Here is a 17,453-nt window from a genome sequence, read left to right on the forward strand (position 1 = left end):
TCTTGAGTGCAATTATTAAAGTATATATTAAAGGAAGTTTAAATTGTTTTCTCAGAAATGTTCTGACGATCCATGAAATGAAGAAAAAATATTAGTTTTGCTTGACCTCAGAAAACCCTTAATAGTGCACAGTTAAACCAGTTCTACTTTCTTCTCAGGAAATTACTCACTAAAGATATCCAGATAGCAATCAAGACTGCAGTTGAAATGTTCTAAAAGGATCAAATCACTAAGAGGCATTTAATTACACTTCAGTGTGGGATGAGAAGGTTTTCTGCCAGTGGTTTAATGTTCAAAGCAGCATTGTCCTGTGCAGCGAGGGTGCAATGTAAATTATTCCTTTAGACCATTGTTTCCTAAACCCCGGCCTCAAGACCCTTAACAGGCCAGATATTCATTGTATCATAACTAGAATACAGGTAAAATAATCAACTCACTCATCAGCTTATTATTTCACCTGTGTTCTAGTTAAGGTGTAATGAATATCTGGCCTGTTAAGGGTCCTGCAGACTGGAGTTGGGAAGCACTGATTTAGAGAGTATTGAATGACAATTGAATTTACAAAAGGGAACTAAAACTGAAACTTTTTCTGTATTAATACAATAGCGCTACTTGCCCATGAATTATAAACCTAATAAACATCTTGAGTTCTAAAATCACAGTCACACCTTTGGTACAGTGCAACTTTGATATTATAACTAAATCTATTTACTTAAGTGTGAACTTACTTGAAAGTTGCACAATTGCAGTGACTGAAAAAATAAAATGTTGAAAAGGACACCATCAATTAGAAACACATTTTAGTGCAGTATTTAAAAAACAGCTTACATTAAACAGTATTTAAAAAACAGCAACATTAAACAAAATGTTGTTCCTAAAAAAGAAAAACACACCAAATTTACATTGAAATAATGAACTTTCTTAAAATACTAAAGGCTAGATTACAAGTGAATTGTTAAATTTCACTTGCGTGCAAGCAATATTAGCGCTCCACTTGTAATACCAGCGCACAATAAGCGAGCTTGCATTTACATTGCTAGGAAGCATTGCGCTCACGAGAGCGCGCTTCCATAGGCTCCTATGGGAACCTTGTTCTGATGCCATCAGGGATGGTATCAGAAACTCGCTCAGTGAATGGGCTAAGTAGCTTAGCAATGGGCAGCATTTTTAAATATATATGTATATGAATATATACATATATATTTATGTGTTAATATGTGTATATACATATATTAACACTTAAATAAATAAATATATATATATATATATATATATATATATATATATATATATATATATATATATATATATATATATATATATAAAATCATATTTATATATAATTACATTGCGGTCTATGGGAACACAGTTCCCATAGACAGCAATTTAAAGGCACTTTTCAGTGCTGTTTTTTTTTTTCCTAACACCCCACTCCCAATAACTTTAAAGCCTTAAAACTGCCAAGTTAAGTTATATTTTTATTTTAAAAAAGTGGTAATTTTTTTTTTATAAAAAAGTATAATGCCCTCTATTTTGAGGGCATTTGGGGCACTTTTAGAAAATTAACCAGAGATCTGATCTCTGGTTAATTTGTGTAGCACTTATTGCTAGAGCGAGGTTGCAGTAGCAATACCTAGCCACTTGCAAAGGATGGTTAATTATCGCGCTCCAATAATTTAGCGTTCCACTTGTATCGCGCTCCAATAATTTAGCGCTCCACTTGCAATGTATCCCATAATATGCTAATTTACAAGTATAATATATATATATATATATATATATATATATATATATATATATACTTGCACAATATACCAACAATCAGCTTATATATGTTTTTTTTGTTCTTTATTAACTATGGTTATTGCATACATATTAAATATATAGGCGTTGTATGGGAGTAACCTGTAACAATAGGGAAACGTTGCAGGAATGTTCTAAACAATAGCTGATGGCATAGAGGAACATTTTCACACATACCTGTCTCACTACCCTTTTAGTGGTGCTGCTCCTTACACTTTTTGCCACCTGAGGTGGTGAGGAGAAATAACAGAGAGCTTGTTCACTCTGGGTTATTGACAGTCCCTTCTCTCACACGATTGGTCATGCTTTACACGTGAGTGTGTAATGATAAATATGGGCAGCGGATCCTGTTTGTATGCAGTGAAGGTAAGCGGACAACTTCTTGAGTTGAGAAGCTTGTCCGCTTGCCTTTTAGTACATGGAGCCCAAAATGGTGAGGAATAAATTGATTCATGTGATCACTCAAACACAGAAAATTAAATTTCAAACCGAAACTCTGTATCTCTGTAAGGGCTGGATTTGCCATGGTATTATATCTATGTTCATCTGGTGAAGCTCAGATGCAAAAGTGTGAATCAATGGCTCAGGTGCTGGCACCTCAGAAGAGGCTAAGGCCTCCTTCTTACTCTCAGGCTTACTTCCCTTAGTCATTACTTCACCTTACACAGCAACAAGTAAGAGCACAAGGAGGGTTTATTTTACAGACAAACAGGATGTTCTGCTATCAAACACATTAGCTGGCACAGTTTACAGGTTATGGACATAGCACTTGGATTTCACAGCTGACATTATAATAAGCAGGGTACTTGGGAGTACAGGCAGATGACATGACCTCAGTCAGACAATAGAGGTTTCACACAATATACAGGTAGATTTCACAGGTTACCAATACAATACTTGGAATATGTGGTAATCCACAACAGGTAAGACATTCTGAAGCCCATGCAAATTAAGATTCAAGGCATCCTCGTATAGATGGTTAACAAGGGAACACAGCACACTTAATGCTTACAGGTCTGCTGGACAAACAACTCCCAAGACACAGGTTAACTATCCCCAAACTCTTTCACAGACAATGCTCTTCTATAACTCTGCAGCAGAGGCCACACCATCATAAATAAGAGCTGAGTTCAACTCCTGGCCCAAATCTCCAGCACACATCACTGTTTAAGAGAAAAGAAGAGAGAAGGCACTTCAACGACATAATAACTTTGAGTAAAAGACCCCTACAATGGCAGGTCCCCCTTATACACAGGATACTCACAAGATAGGAGCACGTATCACAAAGTGCAAATAGTGCAGTGTGGGTCCTCAAGAACTTCCCAGATAGCTCACCTCCGATCACCACACTCAGCCAGTGCCACAGGTTTCAGATACAATCCCTCAGTGAATAAATCACCACCCAGGACAATAATATAGCTAAAAAACTTCCCAAGTAAACACTGAGAACTGAATTTATTAAAAGTGCAACATGCAATTAAAATATATGCCGGACGCATTTCACAAGTAACTCTAGCTTCCTCAAGCAGCACAATGATAAAAATAGTGGTGACCAGATACAGATATATGTAAGTATTTATGCACACATAATCAATGTGGACAATAACAGATGTATACAATTACTAAGTTAATATTTTAACCCTTGTGTGTTCATCATACATACCAATAATACATACAAATGATTATAAAATAGTAGTGGTGTCTCTTTTGCCAAAGTCCTGTAATGCTGAAGTTCATTGGTGATGATGGTATTTTCGCATCATTACCGCAATAACACAATATGCCAATCAAGAGGCTATATACATCTTTGACCATTAGCAGTCTAGCAAATAAGACTGATGAGGCTGATAGGAATCTCATAAAGCACTGCAGCGTCGTATGACCTAGTCAAATGATAACAAAATAATGTGACTTAGATCAAAAGACTCACCAAAAGAGAAGTCAGTACAAATCAATGGGAATACACTATACCAAATACAGAGACGCAGTGACACCTATTGGACAAAAAAAATAATAACATATTAAAGTGTCTAAAAGAAACTACCAACAGTATATAAGGATTCAATTCAATACAAAAAAAACTGTTACAAATATTAAAGAATAGTTACTATATACAATAGAGTATATAATTAGTCTAATTGCACACAAAAATATCATATAATAAATAAAGAACATCTATATAGATGGCCATATTGATTTCAAAAATATATAAATATTTTTTTTTTTTTAAATGGTGTATTATACCCTTTCTCTAAATAATATGAATGACAATTCTAAGTGTTCTAAGAGGTGAATATTAATATGTACTGTACATAATATAAAATTGAGTAAATGAAATGATATGAAAAAAGAAAGAAAAATATGTGAAATGTGTGTGTGGGGGTGTATTAACTTAAGATAACATAACATCCCTTAATTAAAAGCAGCTAAATCAAGCTTTTCATTCAACCTTCATTCAACCTCTGGATTCAAGGACTTTAATTTCCAGATCCAGAATGTTTTTCTTTGTCTAAACTAAGTGAAACAATTATAGAGATTAGATGGGGGAATGAATTCAATGGGTTTGTTCGTATAAATGCCTTTTTTTACCTTGATGTCTACATATACTGTCTAGGGACAAACTATGTTTTAAAAATGTATTTTTAATGTTTCTCAAGTGTTCCACCCAACGTTTTCTTATAAATCTACTTGTGCATCCACAGTATTGTAATCAACAAATGTTTTCAACTAGGTATATAACATAACAGCTATCACAGCTCATTCTAGATTTTATTTGGAATGATTCTCCAGTGATGTTAGATCTGAATTCAACACATTTGTCATCGATATAGGTACATAGCCCATATCTAGCCTTCCCACATTTAAAAACACCTAAAGATATCCCTGGAAAAATCTGTGTATTATTCATTGTAGTACTTATACTAGCTTTTTTCATTTTTGTGGAGACTACTATACTTGGTACTAGAGCATTTTTCAAAGTTTGTGCTCTCTTGAAGACACAAATTGTTTTATTTGATTATGGACCACTCGCTAAAATAGGCCAATGTTTGTTTAAAGTCTTAATTATATTTCTATAGTTACTATTAAACTTAGTTATGGATTTTGCACTATTTCCAAACGTATTGTTGACAACATTCCTAGATTTCTTTTTCAAAAGCATCCCTCTATCCATTGTTAGAGCTCTAGCTTTACTATTTGTGATAGATGTATTATCATATCTCTTATCTAAAAATCTTTTTACCAAGATCTTAGATTCTTCTATGAAATCTTCTATATTAGAACAATTTCATCTTATTCTAGAGAATTGGCTAAATGGAATATTATCAAGCCATGTTGGGTGTTGGATACTACTCCTATTTATATAGCTATTGGAGTCAACCTTCTTAAAAAAAGTTTTAGATATTACCTCACCATCTATACCCCATTTCAAAGATACATCCAGGAAATTAATACAGGGTTTTTTCTGTCTAGTGAGAGAAAACTATCACCCAGTCATTGGTATTTAGAAATTGGATAAATTCCATAGCCAAGGAACTAGATCCATACCAAGTAAATAATAAATCATCTATGAAACGGCCATAGAAAACAAAGATTGCCCAAAAAGGAGAATAATATATAAAGCTGTGCTCGAAAACATGTTCCCATAGCCGTTCCACTGATTTGTAAAAAGAAATCATCCTGATAAATAAAATAATTGTGCAAAGGATAAATCTCATAGAGTCCAAAAGGAAATCCTGTTGCTTAGATGGTAAATAGATGTCATTATCTAAAAAGTGTTTAACTGCCTCTAACCCAAGATTATGCTGTATGTTAGAGTCCAACACAGTAACATAAAAACTAATCCACCATCTTTCAATCTTTCCACTTGGGACTCGATCAAGCTTATCCAACAGATCTGTAGTTTCTCTCAAGTTGGAATCTAGATTTATCACATACTTTGTTAAATACCAATCAATATATAAATATAAAAAACAATCAACCCCAGAGATGATTGGTCTCCCTGATGGAGAGTCTAATCTCTTGTGAATATTTGGCAAGTGGTAATAGTAGGCTACCTCTGGTTTATCAGGTAATAAGACATTTCTTTCACTTTTTGTGAGGACCCCTGAAGGAGCCCACCGTTCACTAATTTAATCAATACTTTCATATATTTTGTTGTAGGATAACTTATAATACAGTCCAGCCCCGAAAAACCAGGCAATCCCTCTCTGAACGAGATAAACAGCAAAACCCCAGACGTACGTTTCGGCCTATTGTGGGCCTCATCAGTGAGGTGCAGCCATATCCCTCTAGGCACACTGAGCAACGGGTCTACGTATGGATTCCAGCATCACACTTAGGGAGACTTCCCTAAGTGTCATAATTTGCATATGTAAAAAGAGAGAAGCACTCAACTTGTAGACCATCATAATAGTGATGGATAGATGGATACCTCCAAATAAACATAACAGACTTCTAGAACTAAGAAAACTTGAGACCTATTGGATTTACAAATTAAAAAGTTTCCATCCTTTAGATCTCAATATTGATATTGATGTAACTGCATACGTGTAAATTTAGAGTAATTTGTTTTCTTCGTTTTAAACATAATTATTTTAACTTTTTTAACATATAATTAACTTGCTTCTAAATAATGTTTTAGGAAACATAGATTAATTTTTCTTTTAATCTTATATAGGTTTATTCTAATAGGCCAGAACTCATAATTATATTTTATCCTAATGAGATGACAACTCAATATACTGTAGGATGTTGCAGCATAGTTAACATCACTATATTTTGATTAGATGGTATATTATGGTTTTAAGAAAACCAATTAACAGGATTTTTATAGATAGAGAGCTTATACATAAAAAGCTTGGGTTTCATAATGTATTTAATATAGGGGTTATGTGATCATTTGAGGGTGTCTGTATTAGCCAATAATATATAATTGTTATTATATCATAACTATGTGAGCTGTAACCCCCCCCCCCCCCCAGAGAGATAAGCTGATGCTGAATCCATGCATTCAATGAGAAAGAATTTGTGAGCCGCTCCTCTTGTGAGCGAGTGTAAGCTGTGCCTCTGGGGGAGGAGTATAACCTAACACATGGATTGTAAAGGAAAATGATAGGATAAATTGACAGAATTGTTTTTCCAAATCCCCTTGAAAAAGCCTGATGGGAACCAGGGGAAACGCGTTTGGGTTACATATGTGGTGACTGCTGCATAAGGACATACCTATATCATTGTGCTAACGGCACTGACGATTGAACCTGACAGCTGAGAGCGGGGTTTATGGATATACCCACTGCAGGTTTTTCCTAATTATGTGAACTCCAGCTACCGGCTATATCGTATCTGATGCTGTGGACACTTAGACTGTTTTTAACTCAAAGTTATATTTAGAGGCTCAACTTTTTTGTACTTCTCGTGAGTACATTTTTGCACTTTGTGCACGATATTAGTTTAATAAAACTACACTTGAATTTGTTCTCTTTGTGCTTCATTTCTTTCTATGTACACACGATTCCTGGATTCCACAACGTCTGGCAAGAAAGGCTGGGTTTAAGGGAGCTGCAAAGACGGGCATTGTGACTGCTCACAAAATTGGAATAGTTCTAAAATCCTGAAAGATTGGATGTATGTTGCTTCTATTCACTGGGGACGTTTTATGAAAGTGAAATTTTAAGGTATCACTCATACTAATCCCAGACAAGGTCTGTATTGAACTCTATATATGTGTTATATGTTCCTATCATGCCTGTACCTTTAATCAGGGGAGCGGCTATTTCCTTTATAAGGCTCTTTCCTTCTATCCTAGTTGCTTGTTATTTTGTATGCAAGTCCTCCTTCGTTAGGAAGTATCCTGACAAGCTCATTGTTGTTCCGACTTCCTGTGTAAAGGATTACCTGAGTTCTTTCTAACCGTCATTACGGTTCACAGCTGCAGCTAAAGTCTCCTTCCAGCTCTCCTCTCTACAGCACGTCATCCAACACTGCTGTATCGCCAACTTCCACTCTGCCTGGCTTAGCGCTCAAACCAACGGACACAGACGCATAAAACACGGTCTCCTCAATCCTGTGCTGACCGTTGTTCCTCTGATACAGCATCTCCTTCACCACTTACTATCCAGGTACTTATCCTTATCTTGCCACGTACAAAGTGTATACATTTCAGCTGCTCTGATTTTCAAACTTATTCTTTGATTGTGACTATTTTTTCTCTACCTTTGACCCGCTCAGTGCTTCTCAATTTGTTCTATTTTCTGCATTTTATTGTTGTTCGATTCCTCTCTAATGCGCATATCCGTTACTCATATTTTTAAACAAACTCAGAAGTGACTTCCAAAATCACTAATTGTTCATTTCACTTTTGGGTTTGTAATAACAAAACTGCTACAAGTGTTTACTGTTTCTTTCTAATCATAACAAACAGTATAACATGCTACTAGCTACATTTTATATGTATGTATCTTTTGAATATAATCTCTCTTACAAGGACCCTGTTATTTTAGTTCTGCACATTTGTTTCATTCACAGTAAAACCTGACATAATAACAAGCCTGAACATGGATCAAGCAGAACTCTCAAATCATGTGGTTACCCTCTCACAGAGAGTCGACCTTCTCTACCAAGGGTTAAGAGAATTGCAGGTGCAGAATCAGACTCTACGAGACATCATTAAAGGTACAGCTGCAATAAAACATGTTTGTCCTGAAACAGTGCGTGAACCAATAGTCTCCTTTCCAGATTTTTTTTCAGGTGACAGAAGTCACTTTAGGGATTTTCAAAATGCATGTTCATTACTATTCACAATGAGACCTAAAACCTATAGTACAGAGAGACAGAAAGTACTCACAGTAATATCTTTTTTAAGAGCAGAACCCAGAACCTGGGCCAATAGTTATTACGAACAAAATTATCCCATTCTAGATTCCCTACAGGCCTTTTTTCAAGCAATGGCACTTCTCTATGATGATCCGTGTAAACAAATAACTTTGGAAACTCAGATGAGAGCTTTAAGACAGGAAAAGAGGCCTGTAGAGGATTATATAGCAGAGTTTAAGAGATTATACAAAGATACTCAGTGGAATAATATTTCACTCTGAAACCAATTTCGACTTGGGTTGTCAGAAGCACTTAAAGACGAACTTTCAAGGCTAGAAATTCCAGATTTATTGAATGGTTTAATGTCTTTAGCTATTCAAATTGATTGCTGTATCAGAGAACAAAAAAGGAAACATTTTCCAATGAATCCACACCTATAAGATCTGTAAAAAAAAATTCTCAACCTACTAAAACCTCAGAAGAAGCCATGGAGGTGGGGACCACTTAAAGGACCAGTCAATACAGTATATTTGCATAATCAACAAATGCATGATAAGAAGACAATGCAATAGCACTTAGTCTGAACTTCAAATGACTAGTAGATTTTTTTAAAATAAATTGCAAAGTTATGTCTATTTCCACTCCCCCTGTATCATGTGACAGCCATCAGCCAATCACAAATGCATATACGTATATGCTGTGAATTCTTGCACAAGGTCAGTAGGAGCTGGCGACTTAAAAAGTGTAAATATAAAAAGACTGTGCACGTTTAGTTAATGGAAGTAAATTGGAAAGTTGTTTTAAATTGCATGCTGTATCTGAATCATGAAGTTTAATTTTGACTTGAGTGTCCCTTTAAACCAGAGGAGAAATTGAGAATGAGGGCAAATAACCTATGCCTTTATTGTGCCTCAAAGGTTCATGAGGTGAAGGACTGTCCAAACCTCGCTAGAAACAAAAAAACCTAAGCAAATTGAACTACTGTACAGCATTTACCACAGCTCCCATTCTACAATTTCCAGACCCCACTTTACAGTATACTTTGGAGGTTGATTCATCGGATTTCGCCATAGGATCCGTACTTTCTCAACAAAAATCCCTCACAGAACCTTTACATCCAGCAGCTTTTTTTCCCGTTCCTTATCTTCAGCCAAAATAAATTATGCAATCAGGAAAAAGGAACTTCTGGCCATTAAGTCATCATTAGAACACTGGCGACATCTCCTCGAAGGCACCACTTTACCCATATTGATATACACAGACCATTAAAATTTGGAGTATCTACAAACTAACCGAACCCTTTCTGCAAGACAGATAAGGTGGAGCCTTTATTTTTCAAGATTCCATTATCACATAACTTATCGCCCAGGATCGAAAAACGGTAAAGCGTACGCTTTGTCGAGAAAAGATCCCCCTAATCAATCTAAGATCCCATCTACTATAATTTCTGCAGAACATATTATTGCTCTCACTTCTCATTTACATCACTCTATTCAACAAGCTCAAGAAAATGACCATACTATCACATCTGACAACCTCTTGAAACAACAAGATGGGTTATATTATTTTGGAGACCATCTATACATCCCAGTATCATTAAGAGAGGAAATTCTCCAAATTACACATGACTCACTCCTGAGTGGTCACCCCGGTATCAACAATACTTTAAATCTTCTTAAAAGATCATTTTGGTGGCCAAAGATGTATGACTCTGTGAAGACCTATATTGACAATTGTGTTGTCTGTGTACTGTCTAAAAAAGATCATTCCAAACCATATGGTTTACTCATTACTTTACCCATACCTGACCGCCCTTGGAAGAAAATTGCTTTGGATTTCATTATTGACTTACCCAAGTCCTCTACCTTCACTACAATCCTAGTTGTAGTAGACAGATTTACCAAAATGGCTCATTTCCTTCCAACTCAAGACAATCAACCCCAGAGATGATTGGTCTCCCTGGTGGAGAGTCTAAACTCTTGTGAATATTTGGCAAGTGGTAATAGTAGGCTACCCCTGGTTTATCAGGTAATAAGACATTTATTTCACTTTTTGTGAGGACCCCTGGAGGAGCCCACCATTCACTAATTTAATCAATTCTTTCATATATTTTGTTGTAGGATAACTTATAATACAGTCCAGCCCCAAAATACCAGGCAATCCCTCTCTGAACGAAATAAACAGCAAAACCCCAGACGTACGTTTCGGCCTATTGTAAGCCTCGTCAGTGAGGTGCAGCCATAACCCTCTAGGCACACTGAGCAATGGGTCTACCTCTGGATTCCCGCATCACACTTAGGGAGACTTCCATAAGTGTCATCATTTGCATAAGTAAAAAGAGAGAAGCACTCAACCTGTAGACCATCATAATAGTGATGGATAGATGGATACCTCCAAATAAACATAACTGACTTCTAGAACTAAGAAAACTTGAGACCTATTGGATTTACAAATTAAAAAGTTTGCATCCTTTAGATCTCAATATTGATATTGATGTAACTGCATACGTGTAAATTTAGAGTAATTTGTTTTCTTTGTTTTAAACATAATTATTTTAACTTTTTTAACATATAATTAAGTTGCTTCTAAATAATGTTTTAGGAAACATAGATTATTTTTTTTTAATCTTATATAGGTTTATTCTAATAGTCTGGAACTCATAATTATATCTTATCCTAATGAGATGACAACTCAATATACTGTAGGATGTTGCAGCATAGTTAACATCACTATATTTTGATTAGATGGTATATTATGGTTTTAAGAAAGCCAATTAACAGGATTTTTATAGATTGAGAGCTTATACATAAAAAAGCTTGGGTTTCATAATGTATTTAATATAGGGGTTATGTGATCATTTGAGCGAGTGTAAGATGTGCCTCTGGGGGAGGAGTATAACCTAACACATGGATTATAAAGGAAAATGATAGGATACATTGACAGCATTGTTTTTTCCAAATCCCCTTGAAAAAGACCGGCGGGTACCGGGGGAAACGCATTTGGGTTACATATGTGGTGACTCCTGCATAAGGACATACCCATACCATTGTGCTAACGGCACTGACAATTGAACCTGACAGCTGAGAGCGGGGTTTATGGATATACCCACTGCAGGTTTTTCCTGCTTATGTGAACTCCAGCTACCGGCTATATCATATCTGATGCTGTGGACACTTAGACTGTTTTTAATTCAAAGTTATATTTAGAAGCTCAACTTTTTTGTACTTCTGGTGAGTACATTTTTGCACTTTGCGCACAATATTGGATTTAATAAAACTACACTTGAATTTGTTCTCTTTGTGCTTCATTTCTTTCTATGTACACACGATTCCTGGATTCCACAACGTCTAGCAAGACAGGCTGGGTTTAAGGGAGCTGCAAAGACGGACATTGTGACTGCTCACAGAATTGGAATAGTTCTAAAATCCTGAAAGATTGGATGTATGTTTCTTCTATTCACTGGGGACATTTTATGAAAGTGAAATTTTAAGGTATCACTCATACTCATCCCAGACAAGGTCTGTATTGAACTCTATATATGTGTTATATGTTCCTATAATGGCTGTACCTTTAATCAGGGGAGCGACTATTTCCTTTATAAGGCTCTTTCCTTCTATCCTAGTTGCTTGTTATTTTGTATGCAAGTAGTGATGTCGCGAATAGTTCACCAGCAAATAGTTCCCGATGAACATAGCTTGTTCGCGTTTGCCGCGGCGGGCGAACATTTGCGATGTTCGATCCACTCCCTATTCGTCATCATTGAGTAATACTTTGACCCTGTACCTCACAGTCAGAAGACACATTCCAGCCAATCAGCAGCAGACCCTCCCTCCCAGACCCTCCTACCTCCTGGACAGCATCCATTTTAGATTCATTTGGAAGCTGCATTCTTAGTGAGAGGAGGGACAGTGTAGCTGCTGCTAATTTAATAGGGAAATCGATAGCTAGGCTAGTGTATTCAGTGTCCACTACAGTCCTGAAGGACTCCTCTGATCTCTGCTGTAAGGACATCCCCCCAAAAAGCCCTTTTTAGGGCTAGAACATCAGTCTGCTTTTTTTTTTTCCTGTATAATCTAATTGCAGTTGCCTGCCTGCCAGCGTGTGTGTCAGGCTCACAGCGTATACTGTGCCCACTTGCCCAGTGCCACCACTCATATCTGGTGTAACAGTAGTGTAGATTTAAAAAAAACAACACTTTTTTGACTGTGTTAAATAATAGCAGTCAGTTTCCTTCACACGTTTGCGTTTCAGTGCCTGCCTGCCAGGGCACAGTGTCACCCCAATGCAACTCATATCTGGTGTAATAGTAGTGTAGATTTAAAAAAACAACAACACTTTTTGACTGTGTTAAATAATAGCTGTCAGTTTCCTTCACATGTGTGCGTTTCAGTGCCTGCCTGCCAGGGCACAGTGTCACCCCAGTGCCACCACTCATATCTGGTGTAACAGTAGTGTAGATTTAAAAAAAACAACACTTTTTTGACTGTGTTAAATAATAGCAGTCAGTTTCCTTCACACATGTGCGTTTCAGTGCCTGCCTGCCAGGGCAGTGTCACCCCAGTGCAACTCATATCTGGTGTAACAGTAGTGTACATACCTGATGTTTTAAAGCATGTTATTCCAAACAATTTAGGAATGTTAGGTGATTTATGCCCTTTATGGATTAAAACCAGACTCATCAACTATATAATTTTCCATGGGAGTTTTGCCATGGATCCCCCTCCGGCATGCCACAGGAAGTATCCTGACAAGCTTATTGTTGTTCCGACTTCCTGTGTAAAGGATTACCTGAGTTCTTTCTAACCGTCATTACGATTCACAGCTGCAGCTACAGTCTCCTTCCAGCTCTCCTCTCTACAGCACGTCATCCAACACTACTGTATCGCCAACTTCCGCTCTGCCTGGCTTAGCGCTCAAACCAACGGACACAGACGCATAAAACACGGTCTCTTCAATCCTCTGCTGACGTTTGTTCCTCTGATATGACACCTCCTTCACCACTTACTATCCAGGTACTTATCCTTATCTTGCCACCTACAAAGTGTATACATTTCAGCTGCTCTGATTTTCAAACTTATTCTGAGATTGTGACTATTTTTTCTCTACCTTTGATCCGCTCAGTGCTTCTCAATTTGTTCTATTTTCTGCATTTTATTGTTGTTCGATTCCTCTCTAATGCGCATATCCGTTACTCATATTTTTAAACAAACTCAGAAGTGACTTCCAAAATCACTAATTGTTCATTTCACTTTTGGGTTTGTAATAGCCATTCAAATTGAGCTTGCATTCTATTGGCTGTTCCGATCAGCCAATAGAATGCGAGCTAAATCTGATTTGCTGATTGGATCAGCCAATCAGATTGAACTTGAATCTGATTGGCTGATTCAATCAGCCAATCAGATTTTTCCTACCTTAATTCCGATTGGCTGATAGAATCCTATCATTTAAAGGAACCTTCATTCGTTGTTAGTCCGTCGGTGATGAAGGATGGCTTCGCGTCGTCTGCTTCAAGATGGACCCGCTCCGCTTTGGATGGAAGAAGATAGAAGATGCCGCCTGGATGAAGACTTTGGACCCTCTTCTGGACCTCTTCTTGCCGGATAGGATGAAGACTTCGGACCCTCTTCTGGACCTCTTCTTGCCGGATAGGATGAAGACTTCGGACCCTCTTCTGGACGGATCGGTGATACCCGGCTGGGTGAATACAAGGTAGGGAGATCTTCAGGGGCTTAGTGTTAGGTTTTTTAAGGGGGGTTTGGGTGGGTTAGATTAGGGGTATGTGGGAGGTGGGTTGTAATGTTGGGGGGGGTATTGTATGTTTTTGTTTCAGGCAAAAGAGCTGATTTCTTTGGGGCATGCCCAGCAAAAGGCCCTTTTAAGGGCTGGTAAGGTAATAGAGCTGTTAACATTTTATTTTAGAATAGGGTAGGGCATTTTTTTTATTTTGGGGGACTTTGTTATTTTTTTAGGGGGCTTAGAGTAGGTGTAATTAGTTTTAAATTCTTGTAATCTTTTGTTATTTTTTGTAATTTAGTGTTTGTTTTTTGTGTAATTTAGTGTTTGTTTGTTTTTTTAATTTAGTTTAGTTGATTTAATTGCAGGTAAATGTAGGTAGTTTATTTAATTAATTTATTGATAGTGTAGTGTTAGGTTTAATTGTAACTTAGGTTAGGATTTATTTTACAGGTAATTTTGTAATTATTTTAACTAGGTAGCTATTAAATAGTTATTAACTATTTAATAGCTATTGTACCTAGTTAAAATAAATACAAAGTTGCCTGTAAAATAAATATAAATCCTAAAATAGCTACAATATAATTATTCGTTATATTGTAGCTATATTAGGGTTTATTTTACAGGTAAGTGTTTAGTTTTAAATAGGATTAATTTATTTAATAAGAAATAATTTATTTTGTTAGATTTAAATTATATTTACCTTAGGGGGGTGTTAGGGTTAGGGTTAGAATTAGCTTTAGGGGTTAATACATTTATTAGAGTAGCGATGAGGTCCGGTAGGCAGATTAGGGGTTAATACTTGAAGTTAGTTGTCGGCGATGTTAGTGAGGGCAGATTAGGGGTTAATAAAATTTATTATAGGGTTTGCGAGGCGGGAGTGAGGCGGTTTAGGGGTTAATACATTTATTATAGTGGCGGTGAGGTCTGGTCGGCAGATTAGGGGTTAAAAAAATGTATTATAGTGGCAGCGATGTGGGGGGACCTCGGTTTAGGGGTACATAGGTAGTTTATGGGTGTTAGTGTACTTTAGAGCACAGTAGTTAAGAGCTTTATGAACCGGCGTTAGCCCATAAAGCTCTTAACTCCTGACTTTTTTCTGTGGCTGGAGTTTTTTCATTAGAGTTCTAATGCTCACTTCAGCCAAGACTCTAAATACCGGCGTTAGGAAGATCCCATTGAAAAGATAGGATACACAATTGGCGTAAGGGGATCTGCGGTATGGAAAAGTCGCGGCTGGAAAATGAGCGTTAGACCCTTTCCTGACTGACTCTAAATACCAGCGGGCGGTAAAACCAGCGTTAGGAGCCCTTAACGCTGGTTTTGACGGCTAATGCATAACTCTAAATCTAGGTGAATGAGACCTAAAACCTATAGTACAGAGAGACAGAAAGTACTCACAGTAATATCTTTTTTAAGAACAGAACCCAGAACCTGGCCCAATAGTTATTACGAACAAAATTATCCCATTCTAGATTCCCTACAAGCCTTTTTTCAAGCAATGGCACTTCTCTATGATGATCCGTGTAAACAAATAACTTTGGAAACTCAGATGAGAGCTTTAAGACAGGGAAAGAGGCCTGTAGAGGATTATATAGCAGAGTTAAAGAGATTATCCAAAGATACTCAGTGGAATAATATTTCACTCAGAAACCAATTTCAACTTGGGTTGTCAGAAGCACTTAAAGACGAACTTTCAAGGCTAGAAATTCCAGATTTATTGGATGGTTTAATGTCTTTAGCTATTCAAATTGATCGCTGTATCAGAGAACGAAAAAAAGGAAACATCATTCCCAATGAATCCACACCTATAAGATCTGTACAAAATTTTTCTCAACCTACTAAAACCTCAGCAGAAGCCATGGAGGTGGGGTTTATCAGGGGACCACTTAAACCAGAGGAGAAATTGAGAAGGAGGACACATAATCTATGCCTTTATTGTGCCTCAAAGCTTCATGAGGTGAAGGACTGTCCAAACCTCGCTAGAAACAAAAAACCTAAGCAAATTGAACTACCGTACAGCATTTACCACAGCTCCCATTTTACAATTTCCAGACCCCACTTTACAGTATACTTTGGAGGTCGATTTATCGATTTCGCCATAGGATCCGTACTTTCTCAACAAAAATCCCTCACAGAACCTTTACATTCAGTAGCTTTTTTTTCCCGTTCCTTATCTTCAGCCAAAATAAATTATGCAATCAGGGAAAATGAACTTCTGGCCATTAAGTCATCATTAGAACACTGGCGACATCTCCTCGAAGGCACCACTTTACCCATATTGATATACACGGACCATAAAAATTTGGAGTATCTCCAAACTAACCGAACCCTTTCTGCAAGACAGGTAAGATGGAGCCTTTATTTTTCAAGATTCCATTATCACATAACTTATCACCTAGGATTGAAAAACAGTAAAGCGGACGCTTTGTCGAGAAAAGATCCCCCTAATCAATCTAAGATCCCATCTACTATAATTCCTGCAGAACATATCATTGCTCTCACTTCTCATTTACATCACTCTATTCAACAAGCTCAAGTAAATGACCATACTATCACATCTTACAACCTCTCGAAACAACAAGATGGGTTATATTATTTTGGAGACCATCTATACATCTCAGTATCATTAAGAGAGGAAATTCTCCTAATTATACATTACTCACTCCTGAGTGGTCACCCCGGTATCAACAATACTTTAAATCTTCTTAAAAGATCATTTTGGTGGCCAAAGATGTATGACTCTGTGAAGACCTACATTGACAATTGTGTTGTCTGTGTACTGTCTAAAAAAGATTGTTCCAAACCATATGGTTTACTCATTACTTTACCCATACCTGACCGCCCTTGGAAGGACATTGCTATGGATTTCATTGTTGACTTACCCAAGTCCTCTACCTTCACTACAATCCTAGTTGTAGTAGACAGATTTACCAAAATGGCTAATTTTCTTCCAACTCAAGGACTTCCTAACGCTTCCCAGACTGCAGAATTATTCATCAACAACATAGTCAAATTTTATGGTTTACCTTCATGTATCTTCACTGACAGAGGTAGTCAGTTTACCTCCAGATTTTGGACATTCCTCTGCAAAAGGCTTAATA

General features: G+C 36.9%; 1 protein-coding gene across 2 annotated transcripts in view; it reads left to right on the forward strand.

Moving 5' to 3' along the window:
* LOC128665908 (3-galactosyl-N-acetylglucosaminide 4-alpha-L-fucosyltransferase FUT3-like) overlaps window positions 1-17,453 on the forward strand; it is a 580,229-nt gene that overhangs the window by 295,241 nt on the left and 267,535 nt on the right. The gene's annotated exons all lie outside the window — the stretch shown is intronic.

This window comes from Bombina bombina, chromosome 7 (assembly GCF_027579735.1).
Source record: "Bombina bombina isolate aBomBom1 chromosome 7, aBomBom1.pri, whole genome shotgun sequence".
NCBI lineage: Eukaryota > Metazoa > Chordata > Amphibia > Anura > Bombinatoridae > Bombina > Bombina bombina.